This window comes from Manis javanica, chromosome 13, assembly GCF_040802235.1.
Source record: "Manis javanica isolate MJ-LG chromosome 13, MJ_LKY, whole genome shotgun sequence".
Classification (NCBI taxonomy): Eukaryota; Metazoa; Chordata; class Mammalia; order Pholidota; family Manidae; genus Manis; species Manis javanica.
In genome coordinates, this window is record NC_133168.1 from 20,103,218 (window position 1) to 20,118,208 (window position 14,991).

General features: G+C 45.5%; 1 protein-coding gene and 1 pseudogene across 14 annotated transcripts in view; one reads left to right on the plus strand and one right to left on the minus strand.

The window, feature by feature from the left end:
- The window catches only part of LOC140845881 (T-box transcription factor TBX18-like), a 125,235-nt gene that overhangs the window by 102,025 nt on the left and 8,219 nt on the right, over window positions 1–14,991 (minus strand). For 9 of the 14 annotated variants that reach the window (XM_073221034.1, XM_073221035.1, XM_073221042.1 and 6 more), the window contains exons 2-3: window positions 14,562–14,636; window positions 13,392–13,503 (exon numbers count right to left, since the gene is read on the minus strand). The gene's annotated coding sequence lies outside the window, so the exon portion shown is untranslated. The other 5 variants (XM_073221028.1, XM_073221027.1, XM_073221025.1 and 2 more) reach the window with 3 other exon arrangements.
- LOC140845787 (cytochrome c oxidase subunit 1-like) overlaps window positions 9,659–14,991 on the plus strand; it is a 44,090-nt pseudogene continuing 38,757 nt past the window's right edge.

The following is a 14,991-nucleotide window of genomic DNA, read 5'->3' on the forward strand; positions in this document are numbered from 1 at the left end:
TCAATCCAATGATAATTGAATTATAAGGGAATTGGTCAAGAGGTAAAATAAGCATTCAAAAAAGTATGTGAGATACCCCCTAGCTTCAAGCATCCCTAACCTTCCCTGCAGGAGCTCATCCCCTAGGCTCCCCAACCAGTCAGCCTCCCCCTACCAAAAAAAAAAAAAAAAAAAAAAATTATGTGAGAGCCAGAGCAGGATGCTGAACCAGACAGCGATACTGGCTTTGGATTTTCGCTCCGTTCAGTTACTGCCCAGGGTAAGGGGGTTTGTTAAGTATTTATTATGCCTTGCATTTATATAGTACCTTATAATTTACAAAGCATTTTCATTTTTTTGGCACATTATATTCTCATTTTGCATATTAAAGCATATTAAAAAGAGAGAGATATAGGTTACATTTTGGTCTAAAATTCATTGCTAGTGACAGAGGTGGGCCAAGACCTCAGGATATTTGACTGTGCCCAACATCTGTTACAGTACACATCATAATTTTATGCCTAATTCTTCCTATTTATCCCCACCCATCGCAGTCCTTCAGTAAATTCACCTCCTATTAAAGGCAGCTGTTTGGAAAGGATCTGGGCACTTGTAAAGGAATCTGGATCCACTGCCTCTTTCTCACCCTCCTTGTCATCTGTGAAAGAATTCTGATACCATGCAATCAGTGCTTGCTGCTGATAGTTTTGACATTACTTCTGAACAGGAAAATTTATATGCTATTGAGTATCTTGAATAATTTTTTATACTAGTAAATTCTTCGTATCTAGTAGCTAAAATGCGGAATAATTATTTTTACTATCTTTAACAGATTCTTGGTAGATAGAAATTTAAATTGGGGTTTCAGAGACTAACATATCTTTATACATACAGAATTGCTAATCTAGCATAAAGTGTGCATATAAATTCAGCTAGAAATTAAGGTAAGTATTAAATCATTAGACTCAAACACCTTCTTCACTATTCCTCACACATCTTTAAAAGAGTTAATAAAATACTAAGTGTCATCATAGCAATTTTTTATTCAAGGACAGAAATGAATAGAACAATCTGTATTCCCCGGTCCCTAATTATCAAACTAAGACCAAAAATCTTTTTTAAACTCATGACACTCTTCCATTAATTATTTTTAATAAATACTTACTTTTGGCATTTAAAAAATCATTTTAACTCACTACAGTTTTAAACAAACCATAATTTTATTTGTAATTACTAGTCTTGTGAGTCAAACAGGGCCACCAAAGTATAATTTACTGACAGACTGTTTTCTAAAGACACAGAAGAGTTTCAGATTAAGCAGAGTAATGAGAAGACTCTAAAGTAAAGTAGGCATAATACACTGGCTGCAGACACAAACACTTTTCCATATATTCTATCATAACACTCAGATAACACAGGGGAAAAAAATCTTAGAGGGGTAGGACTATAGTCACATTTTGAGTTTTAATAGATGGGGCATAACTTATAAACAGCAATTACTTTTGAAAAGAAAAGTAATAGCCAAAGTTAATTTTGGCATTACTATGGACTTTTTCAACTATTCAAAGTATACTGCATTACAGAAATCAGGAAACAGACATATGTAATTCATCAGTATATTAAAGAGAAATCAAAATGGTTTTACGTGATAGCTTTAGTACCTTTACAATCTCATATAAAATGTTTACCAATGTCACAAGATTGGAATCTGCTGAAATAGAAAATAAAATATCATTATATTATACTTTAGAAGGAGTACCTCAATAGCATATTTAAAATGCTAGTTTCTCTGGGTCTTAAAAAAGATTTCCAAACTTCCCAAAGACTGTTTCTGGAAATCACACTGTAACATATTTGTACTTAAAGGACTAATTTCAAATAATATGTTATGATAGCAGCTCTGAAATCTAGGAACATAATAAGAAGGCAAAACTCATCTCATCATGACATATTAAGATCTAATCCTAATATATACGTGGGAATATCTTCTTAACATCCTTGTCAGCTGTCCAAGGAGTCTTCCAACTTTGAAAGACCCACGTAGGAAAATGCATCTCTGGTTATTAATTTATGATTACATAAAAGCTTTTGCCTAAAGACGGTTTTGTGGGCAGTAAATGAGTATCTCGAAATTTATAGGTATGATTATATAATGGTGTACCCTGAATGTCCAAGTGAAATAACCGAAATTTAAAAAAATAATAATAATAATTCAGTAGACGTGAAATATGCAAACTCTTTATAAAAAAAATTTTTATGACATAATAAGTATATAATATAATGGAAATAATACGAATAATAAACAGTACATAGAAATACATTTTTAAAAGTAGTAAGAAGTTTCTTAATTGTAAATATTACAAAATTTGACTAGAAATGTAAGAAAAATCTAGATGAATTATAATTATGTACCAGTGTATTCATGGATAGGCAAGCCTCACTACTGTTAAGAAGTTTATTCACAAAATAATAAAGAATATTTTGAGGGCAATAGGATTTGTATCCCACTAAGACTAGTGTGTCTATGTTATACTATTTATTTATTTATTTACCTGCTGAATTGCATTGTAGCTGTAGAATGTCTCAGCTGTACTTTCAGAAAAGGGTCTTCCCCACTGGAGATTAAAGCCTTAGAAACTCATTTAAGGGTAAAAAGAACAAACTCCTAAGTCAAAACAAGAATCACTGCTACAAGATAGTGCAGCTACTCGCGAACTTATACCCACTTAAAATTTCTTTATGAGGATAGGGGTGGAGCCAAGATGACAGCGAGAGTAGAGCAGCAGCAATCTCCTCCCAAAAACATATATATGTTTGAAGATACAACAAATACAACTAAATTCCAAAAAGACAGACCAGAAGATACAGGACAAGAGCCAGACTACATCTACACCTGCGAGAAACCAGCACCTCGCAAAGGGGGTAAGATACAAGCTGCAGCCCGGCAGGACCTGAGCGCCCCTTACCACAGCTCCTGGCCGGAGGAGAGGAGTTGGAGCGGGGAGGGAGAGGGAGCCCAGGCCTATTAAACACCCAGCCCTAGCCATCTGCACCAGAGCGCAGACACACAGTGAGTGGGGTGCTGGATATTACGGGAATGGGGCAGTAAAATCTGCAAGCAGGTCCCCGCAGCTAGCACCCCTGAGACAAAGAAGAAAGAGTGCCCTTTGAAAGTCTTAAAGGACGGAGGACGGAGGACGGAGGCATCCCGGCACAATCAGCTCAGCAGCTGGGAACCCGGGGAACTCCAGGTACCCTAAACCCCTGGGCGGCAGCACAGCTCTGAGGAACCTCACGGTGATAAACAGCCTCCCACCTGTTCCCGCTCTGGCGCGACCTCGCCATAGCAGAGACCACAGCAAGCACAAGCGGAGCTTCCTGCACAGCGGCCAAGCAGGAATCAGAGACCCCATTTGCGCACAGCTGCCCAGGACAAGCCGCTAGAGGTGGCTGTTCTCCCAGGAGAGGAAGGCCACAAACTAGCAAGAAGGGACATTCTCCCCACTGACACGTGCCAACTACCCATGACTATCTCTATCGCCATGAAAAGGCAGAAGAATTTGATACAGACCAGATTAACCCTGACAGTCTCCCTTGAAAAGAAATCTGGGGAGATAGACCTAACCAATCTTCCTGAAAAAGAATTTAAAAGTAAGGTCATAACCATGCTGATAGACTTGCAGAGAAACACGCAAGAGCTAAGGAAGGAGAATACAGAAATAAAACAATCTTTGGACGGATTTAAAAGCAGAATGGACGAGATGCAAGAGGCCATTGATGGATTAGAAACCAGAGAACAGGAACGCATAAAAGTTGACGAAGAGAGAGATAAAAGGATCTCCAGAATTGGAACAACATTAAGAGAACTGTGTGACCAAATCAAAAGGAGCAATATCCACATTATAGGGGTGCCAGAAGAAGAAGAGACAGAAAAAGGGATACAAAGTGTATTTGAAGAAATAATTGCTGAAAACTTCCTGAAACTGGGGGAGGAAATAGTCGCTCAGATCACAGAAATACTCAGAACCCCCAACAGAAGGGACGCAAAGAGGACAACACCAAGACACATAATAATTAAAATGGCAAAGATCAAGGACAAGGACAGAATTTTAAAGGCAGCTAGAGAGAGGAAAAAGGTCACCTACAAAGGAAAACCCATCAGGCTATCATCAGACTTCCCAACAGAAACCTTACGGGCCAGAAGAGAATGGCATGATATATTTAATGCAATGATACAGAAGGGCCTTAAATAGACAACTCTGTATTCAGCACAATTATCATTTAAATACGAAGGAGGGATTCAACAATTCCCAGACAAGCAAAAGTTGAGGGAATTTGCCTCCCACAAACCACCTCTACAGGGTATGTTAGAGGGACTGCTCCAGATGGAAGCACTCCTAAGGCGAAATAGATGTCACCAGAGAAAATAAAAACACAGCAGAGAAAGCAGACCAACCAACTACTAACTAAAGGCAAAAAATAAAATCAACTACCCACAAAAGCAGTCAAAGAAAACACAAAAGAGCACAGAATAAAACACCCAACATATAAAGAATGGAGGAGGAGGAATAAGAAGGGAAACAAATAAAGAATAATCAGACAGTATTTATAATAGGTCAATAAGCAAGTTAAGTTAGACAGGAAGATATTAAAGAAGCTAACCTTGAACCTTTGGTAACCACGAATCTAAAGCCTGCAATGGCAATAAGTACATACCTTTCAATAATCACCCTAAATGTAAATGGACTGAATGCACCAATCAAAAGACACAGAGTAACAGAATGGATAAAAAAGCAAGACCCATCCATATGCTGCTTACAAGAGACTCACCTCAAATCCAAAGACATGCACAGACTAAAAGTCAAGGGATGGAAAAAGATATTTCAGGCAAACAATGAGGAAAAAGAAGGTGTTGCAGCACTAGTATCAGACAAGCTAGACTTCAAAACAAAGAAAGTAACAAGAGATAAAGGACATTACATAACGATAAAGGGCTCAGTCCAACAAGAGGATATAACCATTATAAATGCACCTAACACAGGAGCACCAGCATATGTGAAACAAATACTAACAAAACTAAAGTAGGAAATAGAATGCAATGCACTCATTTTAGGAGACTTCAACACAACCCTCATGCCAAAGCATAGATCCACCAGACAGAAAGTAAGGACACAGAAGCACTGAACAACAAACACACTAGAACAGATGGACCTAATAGACATCTATAGAACTCTACATACAAAAGCAACAGGATATACATTCTCAAGTGCACATGGAACATTCTCCAGAATAGATCACATACTGGGCCACAAAAAGAGCCTCAGTAAATTTAAAAAGACTGAAATTCTACCAACCAACTTCTTGGACCACAAAGGTATAAAACTAGAAATAAATTGTACGAAGAAAGCAAAAAGGCTCACAACCACATGAAGGCTTAACAACATGCTCCTAAATAATCAACAGTCAATGACCAAATTAAAATAGAGATCAAGCAATATATGGAAACAAATGACAACAACAACACAAAGCCGCAACTTCGTGGGATGGAACAAAAGCAGTCTTAAGAGGAATATATATACAGCAATCCAAGCCTATTTAAAGAAGGAAGAACAATCCCAAATGTATAGTATAACATCACAAGTATCAAAATTGGAAAAAGAAGAACAAATGAGGCCTAAACTCAGCAGAAGGAGGGACATAATAAAGATCAGAGAAGAAATAAAATTGAGAAAAATAAAACAATAGAAAAAAATTAATGAAGCCAAGAGCTGGTTCTTTGGGAAAATAAACAGAATAGATAAGATTCTAGCCACTTATTAAAAGAAAAAGAGAATCAACACATCAACAGAATCAGAAACAAGAAAGGAAAAATCACAACAGACCCCACAGAAATACAAAGATGAGAGAATACCATGAATACCCATACGGTACAAGCTGGAAAACCTAGAAGAAATGGACAACTTCCTAGAAAAATACAACTCCAAGACTGACCAAGTAAGAAAAAGAAAATCTAAACAAATCAATTACCAGCAAAGAAATTGAATCGGTAATCCAAAAACTACCCAAGAACAAAACCCCTGGACCAGATGATTTACCTCGGAATTTTATCAGACATACAGAGAAGATATAATACCCATTCTTCTTAAAGTTTTCCGAAAAACAGAAGAGGAGGGAATACTCCCAAACTCATTCTATGAAGCCAACATCACCCTAATACCAAAATCAGGTTAAGACACCAACAAAAAAGAAAATTATAGACGAATATCCCTGATGAATGTTGATGCCAAAATACTCAACAAAATATTAGCAAACCAAATTCAAAAATACATCAAGAGGATCAAACACCATGATCAAGTGGGAATCATCTCAGGGATGCAAGGATGGTACAACGTTCAAAAATCCATCATCATCGTCCACCACATCAACAAACAGAAGGACAAAAACCACACATTCATCTCCACAGATGCTAGAAAAAGCATTCAACAAAATTCAACATCCATTCATGATAAAAACTCTCAACAAAATGGGAACAGAAGGCAAGTACCTCAACATAATAAAGGCCGTATATGACAACCCCACAGCCAACATCATACTGAACAGTGAGAAGCTAAAAGCTTTTCCTCTGAGATCGGGAACAAGACAGGGATGCTCACTCTCCCCACTGTTATTCAACATAGTACTGGACGTACTAGCCACGGCAATTAGACAAAACTAAGAAATACAAGGAATACAAACTGGTAAAGAAGAAGTTAAACGGTCACTATTTGCAGATTACATGATATTGTACATAAAAAGCTCTAAAGACTCCACTCTAAAACTACTAGAATTCATATTGGAATACAGCAAAGTGGCAGGAAACAAAATCCACACACAGGAATCTGCGGCTTTCCTATACACTAACAATAAACTAATAGAAAGGGAAATCAGGAAAACAATTCCATTCACAATTGCATAAAAAGAATAAAATACCTAGGAATAAACCTAACCAAGGAAGTGAAAGACCTGTACCCTGAAAACTGTAAGACACTCTTAAGATGAAATTAAAGAGGACACTAACAAATGGAAACTCATCCCACGCTCTTGGCTAGGAAGAATTACTATCGTCAAAATGACCATCCTGTCCAAAGCAATCTACAGATTGGATGCAATCCCTATCAAATTACCAACAGCATTCTCCCACGAACTGGAACAAATAGTTCAAAAATTCATATGGAAACACCAAAGATCCCGAATAGCCAAAGCAATCCTGAGAAGGAAGACAAAAGTGTGTCTGTGTGTGTGGGTAGGTGCGGTATCTCGCTCCCCAACATCAAGCTCTACTACAAAGCCACAGTCATCCAGACAGTTTGCTACTGGCACAGACCAGTGGAACACAATAGAGACTCCAGACATTAACCCAAACATATGTGGACAATTGCTATATGATAAGGCAACCAGGGACATACAATGGGGAAATGACACTCTCTTCAACAGATGGTGCTGACAAAACTGGACAGCTACACGTAAGAGAATGAAACTGGATCACTGTCCAACCCCATACAGAAAAGTAAATTCAAAATGGATCCAAGACCTGAATGTAAATCATGAAACCATAAAACTCTCAGAAGAAAACATAGGCACAAATCTCCTGGGCATAAATATGAGCGACTTCTTCAAGAACATACCTCCCCAGGCAAGGGAAACAAGAGTAAAAGTGAACAAGTGGGACTATATCAAGCTGAAAAGTTTCTCTACAGCAAAGGACACCATCAATAGAACAAAAAGGTACCTTACAGTATATGCAAGAATATATTCATAAATGGCAGATCCGATAAAGGGCTGACATCCAAAATATATAAAGAGCTCACACACTTCAACAAACAAGAAAAGCAAATAATCCGATCAAAAAATGGGCAGAGGATATGAACAGACACTTCCCCAAAGAAGAAATTCAGGTGGCCAACAGGCACATGAAAAGATGCTCCACATCGCTAATCATCAGAGACATGCAAATTAAAACCACCATGAGATATCACCTCACACCAGTCAGGACGGCCACCATCAGGAAGACACACAACAACAGACGGCGAGGATGTGGAGAAAGGGGAACCCTCCGACACTGCTGGTGGGAATGTAAATCTCAGTTCAACCATTGTGGAATGCAGTATGGAGGTTCCCCAAAAAGCTCAAAAGAGAAATGCCATTTGACCCAGGAATTCCACTCCCAGCAATTTACCCTAAGAATGCAGGAGCCCAGTTTGAAAAAGACAGATGCACCCCTGTGTTTGTCGCAGCGCTATTTACAATAGCCAAGAAATGGAAGCAACCTAAGTGTGCATCAGCAGATGAATGGATAAAGAAGACATGGTACATTTATAAACAATGGAATATCATTCAGCCTTAGGAAGAAAACAAATCCTACCGTTGGCAACAACACGGATGGAGCTAGACGGTATTATTACTATGCTCAGTGAAATAAGCCAGGCGGAGAAAGACAAGTGCCAAGTGACTTCACTCATATGTGGAGTATAAGAACAAAGAGAAACTGAAGGAAGAAAACAGCAGCAGAATCACAGAACCCAAGAATGGACTAACAGTTACCAAAGGGAAAGGGACTGGGGAGGATGGGTGGGAAGGGAGGGATAAGGGTGGGGAAAAAGAAACGGGGCCTTACGATTATTAGCATGTATAATGTGGGGCGGGGGGGGATGCGCATAGGGAGGACTGTGCAACACCGAGAAGACAAGTAGTGATTCTACAGCATCTTACTACACCGATGGACAGTGACTGTCACGGGGTTTGTGGGGGGGACGTGGTGAAGGGGGGAGTCTAGAAAACAATGTTCTTCATATAACTGTAGATTAATGGTAACAAAATGAATAAACATAAAAAAATAAAAGTAAGAAAATAAAAAGTGTTTCCCAGTTTACTGTGTTGTGTGACTCGTATACCAGACACAGGCCCCAACATGAGACCAAAGAGAAAATCTGGGCTGCCAGGCTCAGTCAGAACATGGCATGTAGCTATGCTGAAACCTCGTGGTCCCTGACCTACGCTTCCTGGGAAGCGAAGAAAGAACCTGCCTATTAGCTAGAAAGGGAAGTCACGCAGACGGTCCCCTCCTCGGAATCTGTCACCCGCCTGGCTGGCCATGGCGGAGAAAGCATGTCTGGCTCCAGGCCTCCCAGAGAAGATGGGAAGGCCCGGGGCGAAGGCGGGCGGCGCCCCGGCCTCAGGGACCGCGGGGGCGCAGCATTGGCCGCCGCACCCCGGGTGCTGAGCGCGTGCAGAGCTGACACCCGGGCGGGCCTAGCTCTGACAGACGAGGGCACTGCGGCCCTGAACAGTCTGCATGGAGGTCTCGCTGGCCCAAACACCTGCACGGCCCTCGGCGGGCAGTCCCGGGGGCTAGGGACTCTACTGGGGTTGGCGTTGGGGCCACGCCCTGTGACACTGGGCCACGGTCTCCTCTGGGTGGTGCTGGTGTGCTCACGGCAGTGGGGGCTCCGTGACCATCCCCCCCTGGATGACATCACGGTTGCCCGGGCAGCTGCTCTGTGATGCGTCCCCTGGCTGACCTATCAGAGGCTGCACTAGCTGGGCAGCTCAGGGTGCGCCCGGCCTGAGAAGGAGTTGGAAGCTCTCCCTAGCTTCGTACCCTATTCTCATGCCTGCCTCAAACGAAGGACCTATGGACAAGATGCCGCTGGGGCGGGACTCTGAAGCGGGGGGCGAGCCTATGAACACCACGCCGTCCCCGGGGGCCGCGGTTCCACTGCCGGACTCTGATACGGAGGGCAAGCCTAAGGACACCACGCCGCCCCCGTGGGCAGTTGACCTGGGGCGGGACTCTGACACGGAGGGCGAGCCTATGGACACCACGCCGCCCCCGTGGGCCGCGGTTCCGCTGCCGGACTCAGACACGGAGGGCGAGCCTACGGACACCACGCCGCCCCCGTGGGCCGCGGTTCCGCTGCCGGACTCTGACACGGAGGGCGAGCCTACGGACACCACGCCGCCCCCGTGGGCCGCGGTTCCGCTGCCGGACTCTGACACGGAGGGCGAGCCTACGGACACCACGCCGCCCCCGTGGGCCGCGGTTCCGCTGCCGGACTCTGACACGGAGGGCGAGCCTACGGACACCACGCCGCCCCCGTGGGCCGCGGTTCCGCTGCCGGACTCTGACACGGAGGGCGAGCCTACGGACACCACGCCGCCCCCGTGGGCCGCGGTTCCGCTGCCGGACTCTGACACGGAGGGCGAGCCTACGGACACCACGCCGCCCCCGTGGGCCGCGGTTCCGCTGCCGGACTCTGACACGGAGGGCGAGCCTATGGACACCACGCCGCCCCCGTGGGCCGTGGTTCCCCTGCCGGACTCTGACACGGAGGGCGAGCCTACGGACACCACGCCGTCCCCGTGGGCTGCCATCCCGCGGCTAGACTCTGACACGGAGGGCGAGCCTATGGACACCACGCCGCCCCCGTGGGCCGCTGCCCTGGGCTCAGACCCGGATCCGGAGGGCGAGCCTATGGATACAACGCCGCCCCCGTGGGCCGCCGGCCTGGGACCAGACTCTGACCTGGACGGTGAGCCTATGGACACCACGGCGCCCTTGCGGGACGTCTTCCCGTCCCCACGGGCTCGATGCCACACGTGGCACAACCGCCGGACTCAGCCCTACCCCCGACGACGGTGACGCGCTGCACATGCCGCCACCCTTGCGGCCGTCTACCGGTCTCCCCCAGCCCCGTACAAGGCCTATGTCCTTTTGTCAGGGCTTCCTATCCTCCCTGTTATCCATTAAAGAAAGTCTTTCCCTGTTCTTACTAATATGCCTCTGGCTGTCTTTACTCTTTCACTCTGCTAGAGGAAGAACTCACATACACGAGTGATAATGTTTTGAGCCACACCTAACAATGTAACATGCCCCATGCCCCAGTGACTGGGATGTGGAAGTAGCCGCGTTTTATAACTGTGCGTGCTCAACGCGAGGTCTGCGTGCTGCGCGTTTAAGGGAAAACAGCCCAGGGGGAGGCAAGTCCAGAGGAGGGAGACCGGGTTGGCTAACGAGGTCCCTTCCCTCTTCTCTGACACTGCTCTGAGCTCGCCGCAGGCTAGGGAATCCCTGCTGTGACACAGAAAACCACTCTTTTCATTTTGGTTTTTAAACATGTTTAATTCTATGTGTGTGTGTGTGTGTGTGTGTGTGTGTGTGTGTACCGCTGCCCCTGTCGGTCTAAAAGTAACAAAGAAATGCACGATAGAGCGAAAAACTTGCAGTGACCAGAAGGAGTAAGCTTTTCCACTAGCCTCTGGGGATATAGATATCCCAAGGGTTTCTATGCAATTGTAGAAAGATTTTGCTGGAAATGTCGCTGGGACCACTCTGAACCATCACGTTAGTTAAGGCAATAAGCCAGGACAGGCGAGCAGCAAAGAGCACCCACGGTGCGTCTCCTACGTATAAGGCCAAGGGGTACAGGCTTTAATTCTACTACCTCACTTCATCTCACCATGACTGACGTGGGGTGACCTTACGCACCACCTTCATACAGGAGCAAAAAGTTACTTCAGAATCACTTCCCTTAACGGAAAACAAATAAATGCAAGGACATAAACATTCCTACAATTCCTGCCACCGCCACCCAACTCTTTATGCTCAGCACCCTTCCCATACGAACAGAAAACATAGCTCTAAATGCTACTATTCCATTTCAGATAGACCTCACTCACATCTAAATGCCTAAATGCACTGAAATTCCACCTCCACCTTGACAACAGAGGGGAGCAGTTTCCCCACGAGCTAGCTGGCCTGCCACCTCAGCAAGCCCACGGGCCACTAGCCCACACCAGCCCCGCGTGTCCCCAAAAAGGCGGCTCACTGAACCTGTGACTACACATGCTCTCCGGAGATGGGCAGGCAGCCAAGCAGGGCCACCAAGGTGACATCGGCGCGCAGGCACAAAGACCTACTACTGGGCGTGCACCTGCCTCGGCCCCAGCAGGCCAGCCGGGGTGCTCCCTGTGTGGGGCCTCAGATCTGCCCCGCAGCTCATGCAGCCGCCCCCGGCAGGGCCAGCCCCAGGGCAGAGCACCCGGAGGGCCCCAGCCCGCACTGGTCAGAGTCCAGCCGGCCACCTACACCCAGAGGACTCGGGCCACCTACCCAGGTGTTCCAACCCATGGCCACTCCTCTCAAGACCCAAAGACACAGCTAACTCACAGAAACAAACACAAGGAATCAAGAATGAGAAGGAGACAGAGGAATGACTGTGCGCCTAGTGACGGTACGTTCACAAAAATGGACAAAATAGATAGACAGATAGATAGATAGATAGGTAGATAGATACATAGGCAGATACATTAGATAGATGGATAGATTAGATTAGATTGATAGACTGATAGATAAGATAGATTACATAGATCATATAGATACATATAGAGAGATTAGATAGAATAGGCAGACAGACAGATTAGATAGATGATACATGATAGATCAGGTGGACAGATTAGACAGACACCTATAGATACACATAGATAGATGACAGGTAGATTGATAAGATGATAGACTAGATAGACGATATAGATACATACAGATTAGATAGACACATTGATATAGATACATATAGATGACAGATAACAGATAGGTGATAGATTAGTTTGGATAGATAGACACATAGATGACAGTAGATAGATGAGAGTGGAGAGATCAGACAGATAAGTTAGATAGATAGATAGATAGACAGACAGACAGACAGACAGACAGACAGGAAAGCATTATACTAAACAATGCTATCGCTCATAACCAGGAGAGCAAGGATGAAAAAGCACAGAGAAGAACTATGAGCAAAAAGAAGAGAGAGATCAAGTTGAAGAAGTGCAATAAGGACACCGCTATCAATTATCACAGTAAAGGGAAAGACTTTAAATGCTCCAAACAAAAGACACAGGGTTGACTGAATGGATGAAAACTCACGACCGCCTACGTGCTCCCTTACAGGAGGCTCACTGAAGATCCAGATCCAAGCACACAGACAAACTACAAGTTGAAGGGGTGGGAAAAGATAGCCTACACAAGTGAAACTGAAAAAGAAAAAAAAAATTAAAGATGGCTTGGTGGGATTAAAGATGGCAGCGTGAGAGGGGAGGCAGAAACCTCCTCCGAAGACCACATACATACATACAATGTGGAAATATTAACAACTACACCAGATCCCGGAAGAGAAGCAGGAGAGAAGGCTGCCGCGGCAAGCTGTCACCTCAAGGTGAAGGGTGACGTACCAAAGCCGTGATCCAGAGGGACCCGGCAGGCCCTTCCCGCACCCGAGCTCACCGGAGGGAGGAAGAGAAATGGAAACGGGGAGGCGGGTGGAGGCCTAGGACTGCTGAACACCCAGCCCTGGAGATCTGCTTTGGGAGCACGAACCTACCTTACATGATGCTCTGGAGGATCGGTGTGGTTGGAAAGCAAAGAAAGGCGGAGTACGTGGAGAGACTTGAGATTCCTGCCACTTGCGGAACACAGGGATCCACATCCGGCTGCTGTGGGATGAAAGAGAGGCGGGCAGTCTGAGAGACCTCCTAACGGCGGGAGAGCTGCTAAAGGGGCAAGGATTGCGCAGAGAGCTTGCCGCTCAGGAGAAAGCACAGGTGCGCAAAACTGTCCGGGTGTAGTCTGCCCAGCAGGTGGGGGAACTTTTAGGAGCTCTGGGCGCTCCACCCCCCTGGCTGCCTACGCAGCTCCAAGGCCCACCACCGTGATGTGACTGATACACAACACGGCCTGCTGCACCTTCCCCCACCGCCAGCACCGGCTCGCAAACCGGCTGCCCCCACCATCGCGCCAGGCCAGCGACAGGACGGCCCCACCTACGGCAGCTATGGGTGCAAAGCACAGAGGCTTCTCCCTGCGTGCCCCACAAACTGTCCCTGGCAGTAGAGACGGGCACTGCGGCCGGGAAGCAGGAAAGACCTCTTTCCTCCCGCGGGCACCATCGCCGCTCCCGTGACCCCTGCCTGCCATCACCCCAAGGGCTGAGCAGCTCCAGAGAGGAAAGCTTCTGGGTGCTACAGGGCGCCACCTACAAATACGAAACGTCAAAGTCAAAGGAACCTGGTTAACTGGACTCAATCAATCTTTGTGAAAGGGATCTCAACATAAAAATCAGAAACATGCTCACGGAGCTCCAGCAAAAAGTTGCCCCTGCCTCTTGGGCATGATTCTCTCTCTCTGTCTGTCTCTGTCCCTCTCTCTCTCTCTCTCTGTCTCTCTACCAGGAGCATTTTGGAGGCCTTGATCTGAGAGGGACGCTGGGACAGCCCAGCAGGAACGGGCAGAGCTCTCAGATCCAACCCAGCCAGTGCCAGGGCAGCCCCACACGGGGTCTGACCGAACTGCAATGGGGGGACGCCACACGTGTAACTCCGCAGGAAATAACAGTGAGGCATGCCAGCCTGCCCATTAATGGCTAGTGGCTAGGTGGCTCCACCGATAACCAGGTGATGTCCACATCCCAGGCCTTAACTCCGTGGCAACCTTTTTTCCCTGTGAACCTTGAAAGCAGCACATGGAAAGATACTACCAGTCTCCACCATCTCACCTCTCAGTTTAGGCTCGATGTTCCTGTATCACATCTTCTCCTCTTCGTTTCAGTTTTCTTGGTGGGTTGGGTATTCTGAGGAAAAAAAAAAAAAAATTGACTCAGAATTGGAATGAAATGGCAGGGGGTATAACATTCTGTTTAACCACCATCAGTAGAACAAAGACATCCGACAGTATGGGAGGACAGATTCATAGATGGCATATCCGATAAGGGGTTGACATCTAAAATACGTATTAAGTGCCCACGCATCTCCACACACAAAAAGCAAATAATCCAATTAAAAAATGGGCAGAGGATCTGAACAGACACTTCTCCAAAGAAGAAATTCAGGTGGCCAACAGGCACATGAAAAGATGCTCCACATCGCTAATCATCAGAGACATGCAAATTAAAACCACCATGAGATATCACCTCACACCAGTCAGGA